General features: G+C 35.5%; 1 long non-coding RNA gene across 2 annotated transcripts in view; it reads right to left on the reverse strand.

Annotated features, from left to right (window-relative positions):
• Positions 1–1,402: 1,402 nt before the first annotated feature.
• LOC141554829 (uncharacterized) overlaps positions 1,403–20,361 on the reverse strand; it is a 98,499-nt gene continuing 79,540 nt past the window's right edge. For both annotated transcript variants that reach the window (XR_012485975.1, XR_012485973.1), the window contains one exon: positions 1,403–1,491. This is a non-coding gene — a long non-coding RNA (uncharacterized LOC141554829). The remainder of the gene's footprint in view (positions 1,492–20,361) is intronic.

Here is a 20,361-nt window from a genome sequence, read left to right on the forward strand (position 1 = left end):
GACAGAGGAGTAAAATGGTGGATAAGTCCTGGTAGAGAAGTAAAGTTTCTAGTAGAGAAATCACTACAGAGAAGCATAAAGGTGAGGATAAATAGAGGGTAATGCTGAAAGAGAATATCATTCCAGTGGGCAGAATTTTGCTGCTATTCCAGGGATGGCATATTAGCTCCTCTACAAAGGAGTGAATTTAAAATTGCCATTTTTATAAGGAAATCTAAGACAGAATTTTCGATAGAATGAGATTCTCTCAAAGCTGTCACTGCCCCAGGCCTAGATAAGACCACTTACTGGGAGTGGTTTTGAGCCAACAATAAGGATAGAAAATTTTGGAACTGAATACTTCAACTAGTCTCACCAAGATAAACCATTTTATCTTGCTTTCTTGGGGTGGGTCTCACAGAGGAGGATTCAAAGAGAATTTCTCCTTGAAGGAGTTTTCATCATTAGTAGTCACCCATGTAGTCTTCATCATCATCACCATCATCATCATCATCATCATCATCATCAACATCATCCTCACACAGAACCAAACTAGGAGTTTTTACCCTTACTAGAGCAATGAGTGCTGAGGGAATATTCAATGAGAGGAAGATAATGTAGTATTCATGAAATGAAAGAGGATTTCCATAAACAACTACAGTTAGAAAATGACCTACCCCCAACCCCTCTGGAAGTTAGCCATTTATTACTTTCCTTTTTAAGCAAATGATTTTAATATAAGTTTTACTGATACCTTTATTTTTTTTACAACTCCCAATATATTCCTCTCAAAGAGCAATGCATTATTACTGAGTAAAACAGAGTGGGGGGAAAATATATAGTTCAACAAAGCTGAAAAATATGTAAAAATAATCTGGTAATATATGTTCTAATCTCTTATAACCCCCACCTCCCCAGAGATATTCATATATCTTCTTTGGTGACAATCTAGGTTTTTATAATTTCAGGGTATTCACCTTTGATTGTTTTGTTCTTTTGGTTCTTTCCTTTCACTTCTTGATAAATCAGTTCTACTTTTACATTTGAAATATAAGAATGTGATTGAAGGATTTGGAGTAAGATGTTTACTCTTCAGAAGATAGAACCTTTCAGAAAAAGAACTAACAAAGGAGCTGAAACCAACTTCCCCTCAATTGAGGCAGCTCAATGGCTCAACAGATAGAGCATTAGGTCTGGACTCAGGAAGACCTGACATCTAATCTCTGTGAGCCTGGACAAGTCACTTAATCTCTGTTTGCTTTAATCTACTGGAGAAGGAAACGACAAATCACTCCAGTGATTTTTTTGAGGGGGTGAAAGCTAATTGGTGTCAGTCCAAGAAACAGGAAAACTTGAGTTCAAATTCAGTTTCAGACACTTAAATAGCTGGGTATCCCTTAAATCTGTTACCTTAACTCTGTTTGCCTCTGTTTCTTCATATGTAAATTGAGTTAGAGAAGGAAATGACAAGTCACTCCAGTATCTTTGCCAAGATCACTCCAAAGGGATCAACTGGAAAACAAACAAACAAACAAACAAACAAAAAACTCCTTAAATTTTCAGAGTTTGCCATTAAAGGTAGAAGGGAATTTAGGGATAATCTAGTCCAATTATATTTTATAGTGGGGAAAACAGAGGCTCTAAAGAGATAATTAATTTGTCCAAAATCACAGAAAAATGTTTAACCAACTCTTTTTGAATGGAACTTACATCTCACTGACTCATAGGGTATTGAAACTAAAACGGATTTCAGAAATCATATTATTTACCCTTTCCTTATAGAAAGGGAAATTGAGACAGTCTTAATCAGGAGATTTTTTTTGGGGGGAGAAAAGGGTTATTTGTTTGTTTTTGAGGCAATTGGGATTAAGTATCATGCCCAGGGCCACACAGCAAGTAAATATTAAGTATCTGAGATCAAATTTGAACTCAGGTCTTCCTGACTTCAGGGTAGTGGTCTATCCAATTCTGCTTAAATTAATTCACGTATTCAGTGCTATAATCAAATTAGCAAAAAAAAAATTTAATAAAACTAGAAAAATATCTATGAAATTAATGGAGGAAAAATAAAGGAAGATGACCTAGTAATACCAAATCTCAAATTTTATTATAAAGACATAATCATTAAAACTATCTGGTTCTGGCTAAGAAATGAGTAATGGATCAGTAAAATAGACTTGGTACACAAACCACAGTAATAAATAACCTTGATAGCCTAATCTTTTGTGAACCCAAGACCCCAAACTTTAGGATAAGAACTTGCTATTTGATTAAAAAACTAGGAAAAGTACAAAACACTTAGGATACAAAGTATGTATAGACTAATACCTCACAGAATATATCAAGATAAGTTTAGAAGAGGTATATGATTTAGATTGAAGACAAGCTTTAGCAACTACTACATTAAAGAAGGAAGGAGTTTGGAATGTGATGTTCTGAAGGGCAAAAGAACTAGGACTGAAATGTAGAATTCTCTGGGGGAGTAGAAGAACCTTCATTTAATGAAATAAAGAACTTTCAAGCATCTTAATCAAAGGAGAACTGAACAGAAAAATTGCCTTTCAAATATAAGACTCAAGAGAAGTAAAAAAGGGTAAACAGAAAAGAGAAATTATAAAGGATTCCATAAGGTTAAACTTTTTGCATTATTATATGTGAACATGATACTTTTAATTCCCAAGGACTATTATTGAAGCAATTAGGAATATAAATAAGCAAGACATGGGTGTAAGTTGGTAATTATGGAATTTTATTCCTCCCAAAATAAGATTAAAGTAGAAAAGAGAAAATATAGGTAGAAGAGGGAAAAAAGAGATGGGATGGTATAAATTATCTCACGTAAAAGAGGTACAAAAGAGTTTATTTTACAATATAAATCAAATTGTGGGTCTGGTGGGTAATGCTTCAACCTTACTCTCACTGGAGTTGGCTCAAAGAGAGAATAGCATACTCAGGTGGATATAGAAATTTATTTTAACCTATAAGGAAATAGGAGAGAAAGGCAATAAAAGAAAGGAAGAGCTAATAGAAGGGAGAGTAGATTAGTGAGGTGGTAGTGAGAAGCTAATTATTTTTGAAAAGAAACAAGGTAAAAGGAGACAAGGATAATCACTATGAGGGGGAAAGTAGGATGGAAGTTAAGTGACTCAGTGCATGGAATACTAGGCCTACAGTTAGGAAAATCTAAATTGAAAACTGGCCTCAGATATTTAATAGCTGAGTGACTCTGAACAAGTTACTTAAAACTCTGCCTCATTTTTCTCACTTATAAAATGAGCTGGAAAAAGAAATGGCAAATCACTCCTCTTTTTTTGTTAAGAAAGCCTGAAATGGGAGCCCAAAGAGTCAAATGTGAGAAAACTGAACAATAACAATCATAATTGTAAATGTGAAAAAGATGAATTCACCGATAAAACAGAACTACCCAACAGATTAGATTATATGATTTAGAATAAAGGGTGAAACCATAAGCAAGTTAAGAAAGCATAAAATAGTTTGTCTGTCAGATCTATGTATAAGGGAAGAATTTATTATCAAATAAAAGATCGAGAAAATTACAGTATGCAAAATTTTGATTACATCAAATTGAAAACCTTTTGCACAAACAAAACAAATTTAACCAATTTGAGAAGAACAGAAGAAAATGAGAAGAATGGAATTTACAGCAAATATTTTGAATAAAGCCTAATTTCTCAAATATATAAAAAGAACTGAGTCAATAAGAAAATAAATCATTGCCTAATTGGTAAATGTTTAAAGGATATGAATAGTTTTAGACAAAGTTTTTAGAATCAAAGACATCTATAGTTATATAAAAAAGTTCTCTCTCACTACTGATTAGATAAATTCAAATTACTCTGAGGTACCACCTCACCCTTGTCAGATTGACTAATATGACAAAAAAGAAAAATGATAAATACTTGAGGGAATGTGTAAAAACTGGGTCACTTACTGCGCTGTTGGAGTTATGAAACCATCTAATAATTTTGGAGAGCAATTGGGACCTATACTGAAGGGGATATAAAACTATACATACCTTTAGACCCAGTGATACTAATTTTCAAAGATATTTTTAAAAAGGAAAACTTATATGCACAAAATTATTTCTAACAACTCTTTTAGTGGTGGCAAATAATTGAAAATTTAGGGGATACCTCTTAAATAGAGAAAATAATTTGATCAAAAATTTAAAATAAGTGTAAAAATGTTTTGACATAAATAAATTTGGTAAATAAATTGGAAAAAATTAAATATTTTGAGTGCTTCTCTGAAAGATAACTGGTAAGATTTGAGGTAGAAGAAAGTTGAAGAGATGGCCAACCAAGTTAAACATAAGGACACAGGGAGGCTTTAAGTATGAAGTATTCTATGTTCAAGGGAGAGATTTTAGAAATGTGATATAGGAAACCAAAAAATAAATGATGTCATCATTTTGCATGGCTGTATCCTTGAGCATTCTGTGCCTTCTTTTCTCTTGCTTTTTCACTTTATAAATGAAAGCTATATACAGAAGATTGAGCCACTTTCTGTTTCTAAGGGCATGTGGTCTTCCAAATCATGCCCTTCTACTAATCTTTCTCTAAAAATTTAGATACTCTGGTTCTCACACAAGTAAGTTTGCCTATTACTAGAACTGCACATTTTACATATTCTTTTCAGCTTGTGCAACATGCCAGAACACAAATCCTGTTGGAATAAACTTCAAAAATCCTGGACACTATATTTATCATGATAAAGAACTAGAATAGAATGTTTGAATTTGTTCAGATAAGAATGGAATTACAAAGAAAGTTTTCCTATTCAAAATCAGACACATAAATGTATATGTATACACATATATGTATATATATATACACATATATGTATATATATGTATGTGTGTATAAATATATATATACATACACATTTTCTGTGCATATATGTGCTGAAAGGACAGGAAAGTCTGAAATCCCTGCTTCAGAACATTTTGCTTTATTTGTAGAAGATATCACCTCATCAGGAAAGCATCTGTTATCCAGTCACCTTTATTAAGCCTATTGCCAAGTATCATTAGCACAGCTGTGTGTGTGATAATGTTTCATCCATTTCATTGCTAAATTTCATAACCGTCTATCATCAGAGAACAGCCTCAGTTTTAATAAAAATGCAATGGAATATGAAAATAAGAGGCAACTCTCCCCCTGGTATGCTCCCCCAGCTCACTATGTTTCTGCAATAAATTGGGCCTGATTGCATCAATGCTGGGAATCCCAGCTGCATTATTATTTATGAACTTTTAAAGAGGGGGCTTGTTTGTGAATAATCAAATTAGAATCCCAGGTGTTTACATGGAGCTCCCAAACGTGCTTCACTCACATTTTGGATAGCAACCACTTCACCTCGCCACTGAAGTGTGTTTTAAACACCTCCCAAGCTGATAATTGCTTAGCCCTGATTCCACAGCCTCGCCTTAGTCCTCTACGCAATAATGGATGTTATGTTTTTTTTGTTGTTGTTTTTTTTCCATTAATATAAAAATAAAGCCTGTCAGGACAGCTGCATCTTTCTATCAGAGATTATGCTCCCTTTGTCTTGAATTTCAGTAGCGCAAATTTTACTCGTTCAACTATTTTTGTTCATTCACAGTGAATTCAAATTACATGTGTTAATAGGTGACTGTTCTTCCTTTTAGTGACTGTCATATTTAGAATGAAAACAGAGCAAATAAAGAATAAAATCCTGTTAGTGTGTAGACCTGAAGTATTCTTTTTAAAAATTCACAAAACCACCTAGCCAATTCTGTCTAATTTTTCCATCTTATGCTGTGATCATTAAGAGATTCTAGTGGTCTCTTTTACCCAGGCAATAGAGCATGTCCATCATTCTGTGGCAGTAGGAGTCACAACAGACTGGATAAGGCTGGCAACAGATAGCACTTCTGGCTTTGGGGAATTCTAGTGTAGTTCACTTTAAAGAAAAAAAAAATTCTGGCTTCTCCCAGCATCACACAGACTTCCTTTTGATTTCCACATGGAGCCCATTGACTTCAAAGTAGCCTTTCAGGATCAGTCAGAGGGCCAGAATTTCTTCCTCTGGCCCAATTCCTTGAGTCTTCTCTATATAGCACAGTTGTTTGAAGTCAGTAGGAGTTCTGGGCAGAAAGCAAATCAATGGGGTGCAAAGAGAACCCAGAGGCTAGACTCAGTCATCCTTATGGGGCTGATTACTAGTCCCCCAGAGGAACCTGGTAAACTCTTTGTCAGTCTACCATGGCATTAGTCTCTGAACAAGGAGCCAAGATGGCAGAAGGTCTTGCTGTGAGAAAGCCATGTTATAGTTCAAACTCAAATCTTCCCTTTTCAGAAATGCATCTTTCTAGGCACTAAATAATGGCAAATTTTTATACATAAATTCATAGATTTAGAGCTTTAAAGGGCCTTCTGTTGCAACCCCTTCATTTTACAGATAAGGAAATGGAGGCCTAGGGTTAAATTAATTATCCAAGGTCATACAAATAGTTAAGTGTCAGAGACAGTTTGAACTCAGATCATTTGTCTCCAGAGTCAGTCTTCTTTCTACTATACAAGATAAGACAGTGGACAGGATTCTAGAATTGAAGTCAAGAAAAACTGTATTCAAATATTGCCTCTCATACTCACTAGCCATGTGACATAAGCACTAAGCTATAATTTTCCTTTCTGTAAAATAGGGTTAATAATAGAATCTACTCTATTGTGAGAAGCAAATAAGATAATATAGACAAAATGTCCTGAAAATATTAAAGTGTTATTTTTTTCATTCATTAAGTAAATTTTTATTGAATACCAACAAAGATACTCTGCATAGCAGTCAATAATATAATCCAGATATGGTGTGCTTTCATAATTATTCTTGTCCTCCCCATTGTGTGCTCTTGGCAAGGTACTAGAAAATACAAAATAAAATAGATGTCAATCAAAAATTGCTAAACAAATTGATGAGACTGTTTTGGATAAAATACATGAATGGGAGTCAGAAAGTCCTGCCTTTGAATATTTCTTCAAACACTTATTAGTGAGAGTGACTCAGGGTAAGTTATTTAACTTGTCTGGACCTCAGTTTTCTCACCTATAAAATAATAGATATGATTTAGATGATGGGATCTGGCCAGAGATGTTCATCAGTAGGCTAAGGGCTTGAATGTCTAATAGGTTAATATAGAATTAAATGGATTTGCCAAGGGAAGATGGGAAGAGAGGAAAGAGTAAACAGAGTAAAGATGATGGCTAGCTAATGAGCTAAGGGGTAGAGGGAATGAAGGTCACAATGAGCATGAAGAACAGGATTAAGGGAGAGGGAAATGTAAATGAGAAAAATTATGCTCAGATAAATTAATTTCTGAGTTCATAAATATAAAAGTAGAGTACAAGTGATGGCAACATCATAGATATGACCATTTCTGCATGTAATTGAAGAGCAATGGAGAAATAATTGGGAAATAAGTCAACTGAGGAAGTGAGAAGTTATATTGCTTGAGAGAGCATTGATATTGTATGCTTAAGTTCTTAGGTATGAAGGCAAGATTTGGGAAGGAGTAAAAGACCTTCACATAGGCACTGCTATTACTAGGGAAGGAAGAAAAGTGAGTATACTGGGATGTATAGATAATAGCTACCAGATTCTTGTTTGGTTCATAAATATGCCTGAATGATTCTCAGAGGAGGAGAATATGAGTGGCAATGATAGGAAGAGAATATGGAAATGGCAATGGGAAGCAAGCAGCGTTCATACTTCCTTTCCTATGGCAAGGTAGGACATGGGAAAGATGAAGGTGCAGAGAGTATATATAAATAAACTAAAGTCAGACCCTAATCCATTTAACCACATTATTTCTCAAAATTTTAATCAATGTTTATTAGATCGGATTTATCTAATCACAAGAATCAATTATGAGAAGTTGCATAGCTACACTGGTAGGACTTCCCTTATTTCTATAACTACAAAATTATAAACCCAGGCTTTGATAGCATTAATGAGTTAGATAAATGTGGACTTTTATAAGCATGTTATGGGGGTAAGCACTGAAAATGGCAAAAGAAAAACAAACAATCGAAATAAAATTTTTTAAAACTCTTCAAGGAGTGTGTGTTCTCCTAGAGTTTGGACCTGGAAAAGATATAGTAGAGATAAAGACTGAGTCAGTATCAATTAATAAACAAATGTTTATAAGCTTTTACTGGATAGGATTGTATTAAACTGCTAGATGCTAGAGATACAAAAGGAAAAAGTCCCTGTATTTAAAGAACTTATGTTCATTTACAAGAGACAACTTGTGTGTGTGTGTGTATATATATATATATATATATATATATATATATATATATATATATATGTACCAGTCAATAATATTTATTAACACCTGGTATATATCAGCAACTGTTCTGGAGATAAAAAGAAATGTGAAAAATAGTCCTTGTTCAGTCTGAGAAGACAACATAAAAATAACTAGTTATGAACATATGTATAAAAGCATACATGTAAAATTAATATATAATGACTATTCTCTCTCATACACATATATGCTATATATATATATATATATATATATATATATATATATGTTTATAGTTGTATGTATGTATATATGTAGGAAAGTAACAACCTATGGTCAAGATAAAGATCAATTAGAAATAATCAACAGAGGAAAGACATTAAAATTAAGAAGGATCAGGACAGGTTTTCCATAATATTTTAAGCAAGGAGGGAAGACGTGAAGAAAGGCAGGGAACTACAGAAGTAGAGTACAAAAAGGTCTTTAAGAGAAGAAACTGTTACCATATTTGTCTTTGTATCCTCTGTGCTTAATAGTGATTTGCAAATAATCAGAACTAGACAAATGCTTGTCTAGTTTGAGTAAATACTGAACTAGCAAACAGGAAACTATATTCTAGTTCCATCTGTTGCTAGCTCTTTATATTGCTTTGAACTGGTCACATCATCTTACTGGACCGGTTTCCTCTTCTGTTAATTAAGAGGTTTCAACCAGGTACTCCCTAAGGTCTTTTACAACTATTTCCACTCAACAGGAACAAGAGAAAAAAAAAAAAAAAAAAGAACTGTATCTCTTTGAGTCCTTGCCATTGTGCCTTTTCTTGTTGACTTGAAAAGGGCTAAGTGAAAAAGGAGTTTGGGGGTACATCTCCCAGAAAGCATTTTGGGCATCCATTTGAATAGCCTGACGGTATTCGGAAAATTATTTTTGGAGTGTGACCTAGGTTTGTTGTAGATGACTCTCTCCTTTTCCAAAGGACACAGGGCAAAAGGTTGCATCATTTTAATCTGGGGAATGAGTCTTTCAAACAAGCTCCAGATAAAGTTGGTGATTTACGAAAGCTTTTATCAGTCTCATGATGGATTTTACAGGAGTGGAACGCTACATGACCCATGTGATTTGTTTTCATTTACAGAGGTGGAAGAGGCTTTGAATTTAAAAATGGAACTTTTTTCTTCTCCTGCCAAATGTAAACAATTTAACATCCATTTCCCATCCAGCTATTTTACTAGTTCAAAAGAGTTTATATGAATCTTATCTGTATTATATTTCCTGCTGATTGGCAGAGCTCATGCTTCAGTGGGGAAGCCAAAAATGTGTTGGCTCAGAATAGCAACAGGAAAGGACTAACAAAGAAAATAGGGAAATAAATGTAATGAGTAGTTATGAAGTGCTGAAAACTATACTTATCATCCTGGACTCTAGAGAAACCAGTGCTGCCATATTGTTTTACGCCTGGGAAGTCTTTTATGGAAACACATAACAAAAGCTTCAGATTATTTTGTCAACAAGAAAACATAGTTTATACTATCTTCAAAGCCCCATCTTGTCCTGCCTTGAGTGGTGCCATATTCTTTGCTTGCTGAGATCTTTTGGAGCTCTGAGGGAGGTTTGAGTTGGATAGAGTAATTCACCATTAAAAGATAAAAGCCCCTACAAAGTCACAGATCTTCCTTTCAAGACCTACCAATTAATTCAGTTGGGATTCTGCTAAATCTAGAGAATTCACTTTTGTGCCTATACACAGAACTAGCATGATGAGCTCCTAAATATATGCTTGTATACACACATAGGTGTGTGATACACATAGGTACATATTTTGTGCAAAATTTCAAAGATATTAACCATTTATTTGGACTCAAAACATACTTAAGTATCCTAAAGATGTGCATTCTGATAACTAAAGAGTAAAAAAAAAATTAGAAAGGAAGAGAGAAATGGGAAGGAGACGTAAGAGAGAATTGGGGGGGTGGGCAGGGGAAGGAGAGACAGAGTTTGGAAAGAAGGGGTTGGGAGAAAATATCCTGACATTGCTTATTACAAATATAATGTTTATAAGTGATTTTCCTTGCCTTTTTCTGATTGATCAGGAATCTACTTTAAACTCTAGAATAAAAAATTTTATCACATAATAAGAGAAAGATATTGTGGGTATTTATGTGACTGTAATGAACAAAATTTAGTTCAACTTAAGTTTCAGTGTGTTAATATTTTAAGATGAAATTCTGAGGGATTATGCAAAATTTCACAAAGTTCCTTAATTCTCCTCTTGCCCTAAATATTGCCACTTTGCAACTGGCTCTCTATATATCCCCATTCTAGCCTTTGAATAAGTTCAGAGACTGTTTAGGTGCTACCCATGCCTGTGGATTTTGGTCACTTTTTAGTAGGGCTTTTCTTTTTGCATCATTATTCTCCAAAGGAATTTTGTAAAAATTCAACAGATGTTACTGTTGTCATAAGCCAATAGAATATAAGCTGCTTTAGATTGGGGATTTTTTTGTTTTTGTAGTCCTAATACTTACTACAAAGCTCTGTATATAGTAATGCTTAGTAAATATTTTTAAAAGAGAATTAAGTCTTCTAATAGTCGGTATAATCAATTCAGCATCACCATTTCACAAGTTAAAGTTAAAATATGTGAGAGATAGCATAACATAAAACATACCGTTAAACTTGAAGCCAGAAAGACCTGGATTTGAATCTTACTTCTAATATTCACTAGACGTGTAACCATGGAGAATTAACTTGATTTGTCTGGTTTTTAGTCAAACCAGATTTATGCTAAGCCATTGGGCCAAATAATCAATCTAATTTGTTATACTAGCAGATTTTTTTTGCATAAAAAGTGTCTAATGGAAAAAACTCAAACAAAAGGTATTTTCCATTTACATATCTAGATACTAAGCTATAACAAAAAGGGCTCTTTAATAGAAAATCAGAATCAACCAACTTCATAATTCTCCTCCCTTTACTGAGCTAACAACAATGTCAAAATCTAAAAAAAAAAAAAAAAAAAAAAAAAAAGCTAAAACGAAACTTTTCACCTTCACTATTGAATACAATCATTGTCAAGATACTCCAAAGGAAAAAAAAAATAGAAACACCTTTGTTTTATACTAACGGAAAATCAAAGGCTTAACAGCATTATAGATTCTTAAATACTTTAGGACCAATGTTATTTAGCCATAATTACCTCTCAGACTATTGAGACTTTCACATGTAGTGAATCCTCTTACATTTATGGAGATATAATTAGAACTTTAGATAGAGCTATAATTATAGATAGTCATAAATTTGTGTATATGGATGTGTGTGGATGTGTGTGTGATTATAGAGGGAGGCAGAATGGTGCAATGGAAACAACACTCAATTTGAAACCAGATGGAAACTGGAGTCAAATCCGGACTTTTATTATTTCCTGTCAGTATTATCTTAATGAGTTCTCTCTGCTTCTGTTTTCTTACCTGAAAAATGTGTGGGTTGGACTAGATGGTCAAATGTCTTCCAACTCTAAAGTATGCTTGTGTCTTTATGTCCCTGAGCTACGGAAGTTAACAATATTGATCCTGGGAAAAGTCATGGTCAGATTCTGGTTCTGAAACTTGGCACATAGGCTGTGAGATGAGAGGCAAGTTAATGGACCTCATAACTTTCCAGGTTACTCTGCAGCTCTTGAATGCATAGATCAGCTACTGATCTGTATCCATGAAGAGAATTTAAACTCAGGTGTTTCAGTAATGAAATTAAAGGCTAATGTGACTGGGTGGAAAGCATGTGTGTAAGTGTGGATGTATAAATGGAAGTGTATATACTTGGGGACATATGCAAAAATATTTCAATATTTTCATGAATCTCTCATCTTAGTAGCAGAGAAGCTCAATTCACTAGGACATATTGCAATCCTAACCACAACTTTTCATCCTAATTCATGCCTTTTTAAGAATTTCTATGCTAGATACTTTTTTTAATAATGAGAGTTCAACTTTTAGACCTCAATGACTACATGACTAGCCAATCTCCTTTTAAGGTAATAGATGTCTTTGGTACTTCTTTTTATGCCACAACTCAATAATGATGTTCTACTGCCTACTCCCCACCCATTCTTCATCTGTCCAATTCCCTCTACTTCACTTGCAATTACTCTAGACCAGGGATTCTTAAACTTTTTCTTTTCATGACCCCTTTTCACCTAAGAAATTTTTATGTAACCTCAGGTATATATGTATATGAGGTAATTATATAAATGAAACATTTACTGATTAAAAAGTCATAATTTCATGAATCTCACATTCAGTTATGAGAGCCCATATAAGGTTGTGAACCATAGTTTAAGACTCTGGGTTCTAGATCACCTAAAGAATATCAATGTTAAATAGACTTGGATTTTCAACACCTTTTTAAAGTATTGAGTATTTCCCAAATATAATTGTACTTATTAAACAGATTAATATTTATATATCAATCATACATTTATTAAGTATATAGATAAATGCACACATTCACATATATATGCATGTATTTAATATCTATTTTAAAATTATGTTAGCCTATACTTTAATAAGTTTGGGAAATTTTCTGCATAGAAACTTCCTAGACAGAAGCAAATCAAAATTTCATCTGAAATCTTTAGATTTGGAGCATATCTTAGGATGCTAAATACTAAATTGTTTCTGAATATTTGGAAGGTTAAGTGACTTACCTGAAGTCACAGAGCTTGCATATGGCATAAGCAAGATTTTGACCAATCAACAAATATTTATTAATCATGAATTAGCCCCTGTGCTAAGTACTAGAGATACAAGACAAAAAATGAAATAATTCTAACATATAAGAAATTTTCATTCTAATGAAAACAATACGTGTATGCAGATATATTACATATATACATTTATACATGTTGGTACATGCAGACATATATAGAGAATTATGCATGTATATGTGTATATATAGGCATATATACACATCATATATAGTATATAGCATAAATGAGAGGAAGGAGAGAAAGGAAGGATGGATTTATATTGTTCCTGTTTTGTGCTAGGCACTGTGCTAAGTGCTTTTTACAAATATTCCCTCATTTGAACCTCACAACAACTCTGTAGGGTAGCTGCTGTTTTTATCCCCATATTATAGTTGATGAAACAGAGGGAAAATGGAAATTAAATGATTTGCCAGGATGACATAATCAAGAAGTGTCTATGGACCAATTTAAACCCAAGTCTTTCTTCCTCGAGAAACATTGCTTATTCACTTTATGTTTGAGGCAGCTGGTGACATGTTACTATGAAGTAGTTAAATAAAAGTCACTATGGGAGGGAGGACACTAGCAATTGTGGGCATCAGAAAGATGGTGAATGAGCTGCATCCTAGAAAAAAAGATTTGAGTCTTTCTATTTGTGTTTTATCACCAAGAAGAATCTTATCAAGTGAAGATGAATTTTTGGCTGCATTTTCTTCAACAGGATACCAACTAAAGCATAGAAGAGATATAATGTTTATCAAAACACAAAATGCTCATAGGAGTAAAATCATGGATTCTTAAAATTTGAAAATGTGAATTTGGATATGTGTGTATATGTATTTACAAGTGTGTATGTATATTATGCTGAAATAAATTTTTGCATTAATCAATATTCAGTAGATGTGATACTTTACTGGAGCTGGGAAAACAAAAACAAACGTGAAATAATGTCCGATTTTAAGCAGCTTATATTCTATTATTCTATTAGGAGAGATGGCATTGTTATATTTTCTATCTCTGTACATACATACATACATACATACATACATATATATGATAGATACATGATGACTTGGCTAGGGAATCAGGGAATCATAAAAGGTTTCATGTGGACTATAGCAGCTGAGCTAAGTTTAAAGGGAAGTAAGGGATTCTAAAAAGGAGATGCAAGAGGGGTTAGGTAAGATGTGTACAAGCCATGAGGGATCCATAATGTAAAAGCAGAAGATTAGAAATATAATGTCACACATAAGAACTATCAAAAAGACTTGAGAGGCCAGACTGAAAAGTCAGGGTTGGGCCAATTGGAAGGGTTTTAAATGTCAAGCAAAGGAGTTTATATTTGCTTCTAGAGATAAAAGAAAGCCACTAGAGATTACTGTAAAGGGAATAAAATGGTTCAGTCTGTGCTTTAGGAAGATCAGTTTGGCAGTGATGTGCAAGATAGGGTCAAATGGGACAAGATTTAAAGCAGGAAGACCAGTTTGAAAGCTATTGCAATAGTCCAGGTATAGATAGAGAAGAGGACTTTTACAAGAGATGTTATAAAAGTCTGATTTGCAAGAGTCTCTCTGGCTATATCTGCACCAGTCCACAGTGCTGACATAAGCTAAGGTAAAAGCAGAGGAAAATGTCTAGAAACCTATAAGGTGATTTCCATCATTTGACATACATTTCTTTAAAAATGTGGATGAATACAATGTCCCTTCCCAAGTAGCAAATCTTTCTTCCCCATTTCTTTCCCTGCCTAGCCCATAGACTTGTATAGATTTATGCAGAATAGATACTATCAACTTCTCTTCAAATTCAATACAAAACTGCCCATTACACCTCACCCCATTATGCATTCCATTCCTTGCAGGATTTTATTTTGAAAATGTACATTACAAGGAAGAGAGAGGCCTTTAGGGTACAGTATATTTCAAAACACAATTAAAATAAACTCTTCAAGTGGAAATGTAAAATGTATTTGTATTCTATTAAAGCCTTTGGTCTTATCAACTGCAGTGCACTCCATAACAAGGTCATTAGTAACCAGCCACATACAATGGGAAACATACATCAGCAGCGGGCGAAAAACAAACAGAGGTCCAAAACACCACAATGACTTCCTGTACCTGTTCTTGTTTGCCTGCTGAGCCCTCGAACATTGTGAGTTGTAGAAATACATAAAAGCATGTAACAGCTTGAGTCAATATTTGCCAACCTAAATGGGTGATTTTATTTAGCATGATGGCTGAACCCCTTGAATAAATACCTCTCATTGTACCCACCGCTGAACTACCTCAAGCAAGCCAAGGAAAGGGGCCCTTTTCCAACCCAAGGGCTCTGGACCTCTGGAACCCATGGAAGGGAGCAGCTCAGCGAGCATGGGGGTGGGAGGCCAGGCTCTCACCAGCTCTCAGTATAACACAGTCACAATGACCAAAGCAGAGGATTAGTTTTTGCCACAGTTATGGCATGGTGCTCAAGTTGCCAGTGCTCTTTGGGCACTTAGCCGTTTAGGCTGTGTGATATCCTAAGGCACAGTCTATAAAAGAAAATACCTTGATATAAAGCCAGGTTACTTTGCTACTAAAGGTATTTGTTTTTTGGATTTTTTCTCCCACCTTTCTTTATTTTACAAGTGGATTGGGGTATGGCTCGAATGAGTGATTCATAAAGAAAATGATTACTTTTACCCAGGCAAGGATGAGGGAATAGTTTCTGCAAGAAGGGATTTATACATGGAAATCAATACCAGCACTGGAAAACATCCCCTTTTGCCCATATAAGTGCTGCCCGCAGGGTCAATAGCTAGAATTAACCTAGATCCCTTTTTTTATTATTATTATTTTTAATAAAGCCGCTTCACTACAGTTGCTAGTGAGAGGTCCCTTTTCACAGCTATACTAATCTGGCAGGATGGAGGGAAGTTCTTTCATTTTAAGTCCTGCCTTTCTCCTGTGGATACTGCTTATACCTATACTCTCAACAAAGGCAGAGGAATGGAGCAAATTGTAGCTTTTTTAGAAACAAATCAACATCCACTCAAGGAAATAAAAAACAGAATATGGACACATCTAGAATATTGAAGAGTGGTTAAGTTGGGGTATAAAGGTTTGTGGAGGGGCAATATTCTTAATTTTGATCAGTGTAAGTCATAGCCTTAAAATACCATTGATGAAGATCATATGTTCCTCCATCCTAGACAAGAAGAAACCCAAACCAAGTCCTGGTCTAGTTAAGAAAAGGAGGATGATTTCTGATGATTTAGGTATGTCTTAATCTACTGATATCTTAATCTGTAATATCAGGAGTACATCTCAAAAGCATAATATATTCTCTCTGCTGTAATTCATAAATAACAGGAATGCTGTGAAGTTGTTGTTCATTCTCCCAGGAGTTTTTCTATTTACTTGTAGCTTTTATTATCTTTCCACTAAATCAGAAGGGCAAAGACAAACTCTAGTATTTGAAAACACAATCTAGATTTTGATTCTTTTAAGGATTGAGGACACAGAAAAATCCAGAAATAAGTAGAGTTCTCATGTATCCAAATTCATGTATATAAAATTATGAGTTAGTGGAGCTCTGGGAACATAAGGACATAGGGACATTAAATCATATAATTCAAATTCTTAAATTTGATGGGAAAACTGAAAAGCTGATATCCAAAGCTAGTTAATGGTAGAACCATAACTAGAGCCCAGGGGTTTTCCAGACTCCCAGAGCAGTGCTCTTCCTACTCTCAAGGTGTTAAAAGTGATATTTTTTTTTTCAAGCTAGCTCCCAATCAAAAAAAAAAAAAAAAAAAAAAAAAAAAAAAAAAAAAAAAAAAGTTAAAGTATATATATTTTTTTAAAGAAAGCCAATAGGTGCTTTCCCCCAGTACTACTATGCCCACTCCCAGATTTCAGGCACATTTCAATAGCTACACTTACCCCTCTGCTTGCACACAGAATGTAAATGAATTATTCATTTCTATAATCAATGCCAGTGTTTGTATAGGCTTGTGTACTCTTCAAAGGTCATACTGTATATACCATTGTTTTCTGTTACTTTAAACTCTTAGAAGAAGAATGGCATCCCATATTTGTACAATGTCCACCATAGTACTTGAGGGAGAGAAAAGAAAGAGAAAAGGTGGTAGGATGGCCATTTCCTGCCTAATTAACCACCACAGCAACTGCTATTGCTAATTTGTCCTTAGCAGTACTGGTTTTCTTTATTTAGTTAAAACTAGTTTCCATATACATTAATGAACTTTCAGAGAATATCATGGACCAATTGTCCAGAACTTTGGGTTCTATCTACTTTAGATGACACAGATGAAGTTTTTAATATTTTTCTAAGCCACAGTTGCTCCATTAACATAACGGAGGTCATAATGGCTATTGCATTAGGTACAGTGGAAAGAGAAGTTACACTAAAATTAATGAGGGAAAGAAAAGGGGGAACCCCATTTCTCAGCTCAGAGATCCCATGAGGCGCAGTATCCCTTGTAAATGAATTTACAGGCCCAAAAACCTAGATTGATAAATAAAAGGTTTATTGTAGAAATTTGGAAGTAAAGTTCAGTTAGAAAGACGCCAGGGCCAGAGGTGGCCACTGGGCAGGCAGGAACCCTTACATAGCTGGAAGGATACCATGTGTTGGCTGGGAGGGCTCCTGCCAAGAGAGTGCTCCAGCTCATTTCTTTTATACCTAGAAGATGATGGGCAGTACCCCTAAATTCTTGGTGGGCTTTTCAGTTAGCTCAGATCAGGTGAGAGTGGGGGGAAGCTGAGTTGATAGTAGGGCTGGGCCCAGATATTCAAAGGGTGCCTTTGACCGGGATTTGTGAATCAAGGTCAGCCATGGGTTGGGCAATTAGAAAGGAATCTTAAAAGGGACCTCAATCCCCATCAGTTCCCCCCTTAAACAGTTGAGCCTTAAATTCATTTAAGAAAAAAGAAAATTTGGGGCAGTGTCCTTCATTTAAGGCAAGGTTGAAGATTTTCTCCAAAGATCTTCAGAGTAGCGGGGTCCCCTCGTCTTGTTCCCCCCCTCAAACCATTGCCTCCAGATTCATGTGGGAAAAGGGGCATCGATCTCCTTTTAACTGCTTCGAGGTGACAAGGGTCGTAGAGATTTGGGATTCCATGCCAGGAGGTGAGGCGTGAGGTGTGGGGGATGGCAGCAGGGCATCGAGGGGGTGTCCCAGTCAGTTGTCCCCAGTCAATGTTCTCTAGGCTAAAAGGCCAGCTGAGAATCCAAAGTGTGAAGCCTAGAGAAAACAGATCTCGGGAACAAATTAAAAGTGGGGTGTCATCCAGGGTGGAGATGGTGACATTCAGGAGAATGGGGCCTTTAGCAAGAAATGCATCAGGTCCCTTCTGTGGGCTGCTTGTCTGATGGCCCATCTAATTATCAAAGAGAAATAGGAGAAAATGCTGAGAGGAAAAAATATTTGTAGCCTAGCTCTTTCACCCTTAATTTCCAGGAAAGCTAATTTCTCCTGGGATTGGGATTAAAGGGTGTGGACTCAGAAGTCAGGGGAGGCAAGAGGCCTTGATATTTAGTAGATTTAATGAACCACTGCTCTTTTGTAAGGCAGGGTCTAGGGATGGGTGTGTATCCCCAGTTGTCAAAGCTGCAGATCAAGATAAGAATGCAGTTTAAGTTCTTGGAAATGTTGGAAAAACTGTGCTGTTTTTCTTGAAGAGAGTTAGTTATTCAATAAGCAAACATCCTGAATCTTTTCCTTCCTAGTTTCTCCACTCTTTATGGGGGAGAGGTGAAAAGCATCAGCATAGCCTACCCAGCTTACTGACCCCTGGGCTGTTCGGGCTATCCTGAGGTAAAAAGGAAACAGGGCCAGACCTCAATTCCTACCAGGGAACAGGACGCTGGGGGCCAGGTCAACCCTTGTGGTGTTTGCTGTGGTGGTGAGAAGGCAGCTCCTCCTGCTCGAATTCAGGTCAGAGATTGGGGTCTTCTAAGGCTTAAGTCTAGAAGAGATTTGCATTAAAAGAGCACCTCTGCTTCTCTCTGAGTGTCTGGAGGGAGGACTTACCCTGAGAAGAGTAGGAAGAGTCTCAGGTTAACGAGATAAAGGAAACCAACAGGTGTTAGAAGTCAGTTTTGTTCTTACAGATCTCTATTAGTTGTCCAGTAGCAGACAGATGACCAGGCTAAATACTTATTTGGCCAAGCATTTAGGATACAATGATTACATATAATCAGGCTAGAAACAGCAAGGTATGACATAATTGAATTGCATTAACAATTTGTATTGACTATTGCTCTGATCTTAAAATCAGTTACAGAAGGAAAAAATGCAAGAACATAAATTCTAAACAAATATCCCTTATATTGATAACAATAATGAATTTGTCCCCATAGGTTCATATCCAAGTAGATGATATTCATACAAATTATTCATACAAATCAGTTTGCTTTTAAAATACCCATAGCAAAATACAATCATATACAGGATGTCTAATTCCACATAAGAGAATTCAAGAAGTTAGCAGTTAAACTTTTAAAAATAAATCCTATTGAAGTATGGATGACATTCACAGAAACCCAGGCTAAGTCTGATTATTGCTTTTTCCTAACCTTTTGGCTTCAAAAGAGTTAGCTTTGCTGGGGGTAGAAGCGCTCTCAAGGTGGGTAGAGATAAGGTTAGATAATCTGTTCAGTGAAGTTTATTGAGAAGCAGTAACCAGACCCCAACTCTATAGCCTTCATTCCCTTTAGGCAACCCTAAAAGAGAGAGAGATACAACAAAAAGTTTTAATTTCACCAGAGCTGTGCCATGATGTCTCAATGAGCAATGCTTGGCTTGAGTGTAGAGCTCTAGACAGTGTCAATCAAGTTCTAGGAAATTGAGCTGTCCCACCTCGCTGATAGAGTGTGGGGGTTTATGTTACCTCATGAACAGGAAGACTGAAATAGAGGCAAGAGCAATATTGGAGTAGGTCTCTAGAGAGATGACATAATCAGTGGAGACAGCATCTTGATAAGAGATTCCCATAGCTTGGGATGGGAGAGGCATTCTGCTATTCTGAAACATAAGATTTTATCAAGTATTCTGATAAAGAGAAAGGGGGAGGTTTTGCTGAACTAAGAGGCAGGGAAACTGAGGCAGGACTGAGGCAGGATAATTAGGAAAACTGAGTCAGGACAATAATAAGAAACCAGACTAAAACTAGAAAACACAAGGACTTGTGGCAAGGACCAGTTTCTCCCCGATAACCCCAGAATTATTAGCATAGAACAGCACTCCTTATTCAGAGAGACAAAAGTCTTCCTGTTCGAATCTCTGCAGTTGGGGGCATCTCAGCCAGAGATGGACAGTCTTTAGGTCTGTGGTCATTTGTGC

Source organism: Sminthopsis crassicaudata, chromosome 1 (assembly GCF_048593235.1).
Source record: "Sminthopsis crassicaudata isolate SCR6 chromosome 1, ASM4859323v1, whole genome shotgun sequence".
NCBI lineage: Eukaryota > Metazoa > Chordata > Mammalia > Dasyuromorphia > Dasyuridae > Sminthopsis > Sminthopsis crassicaudata.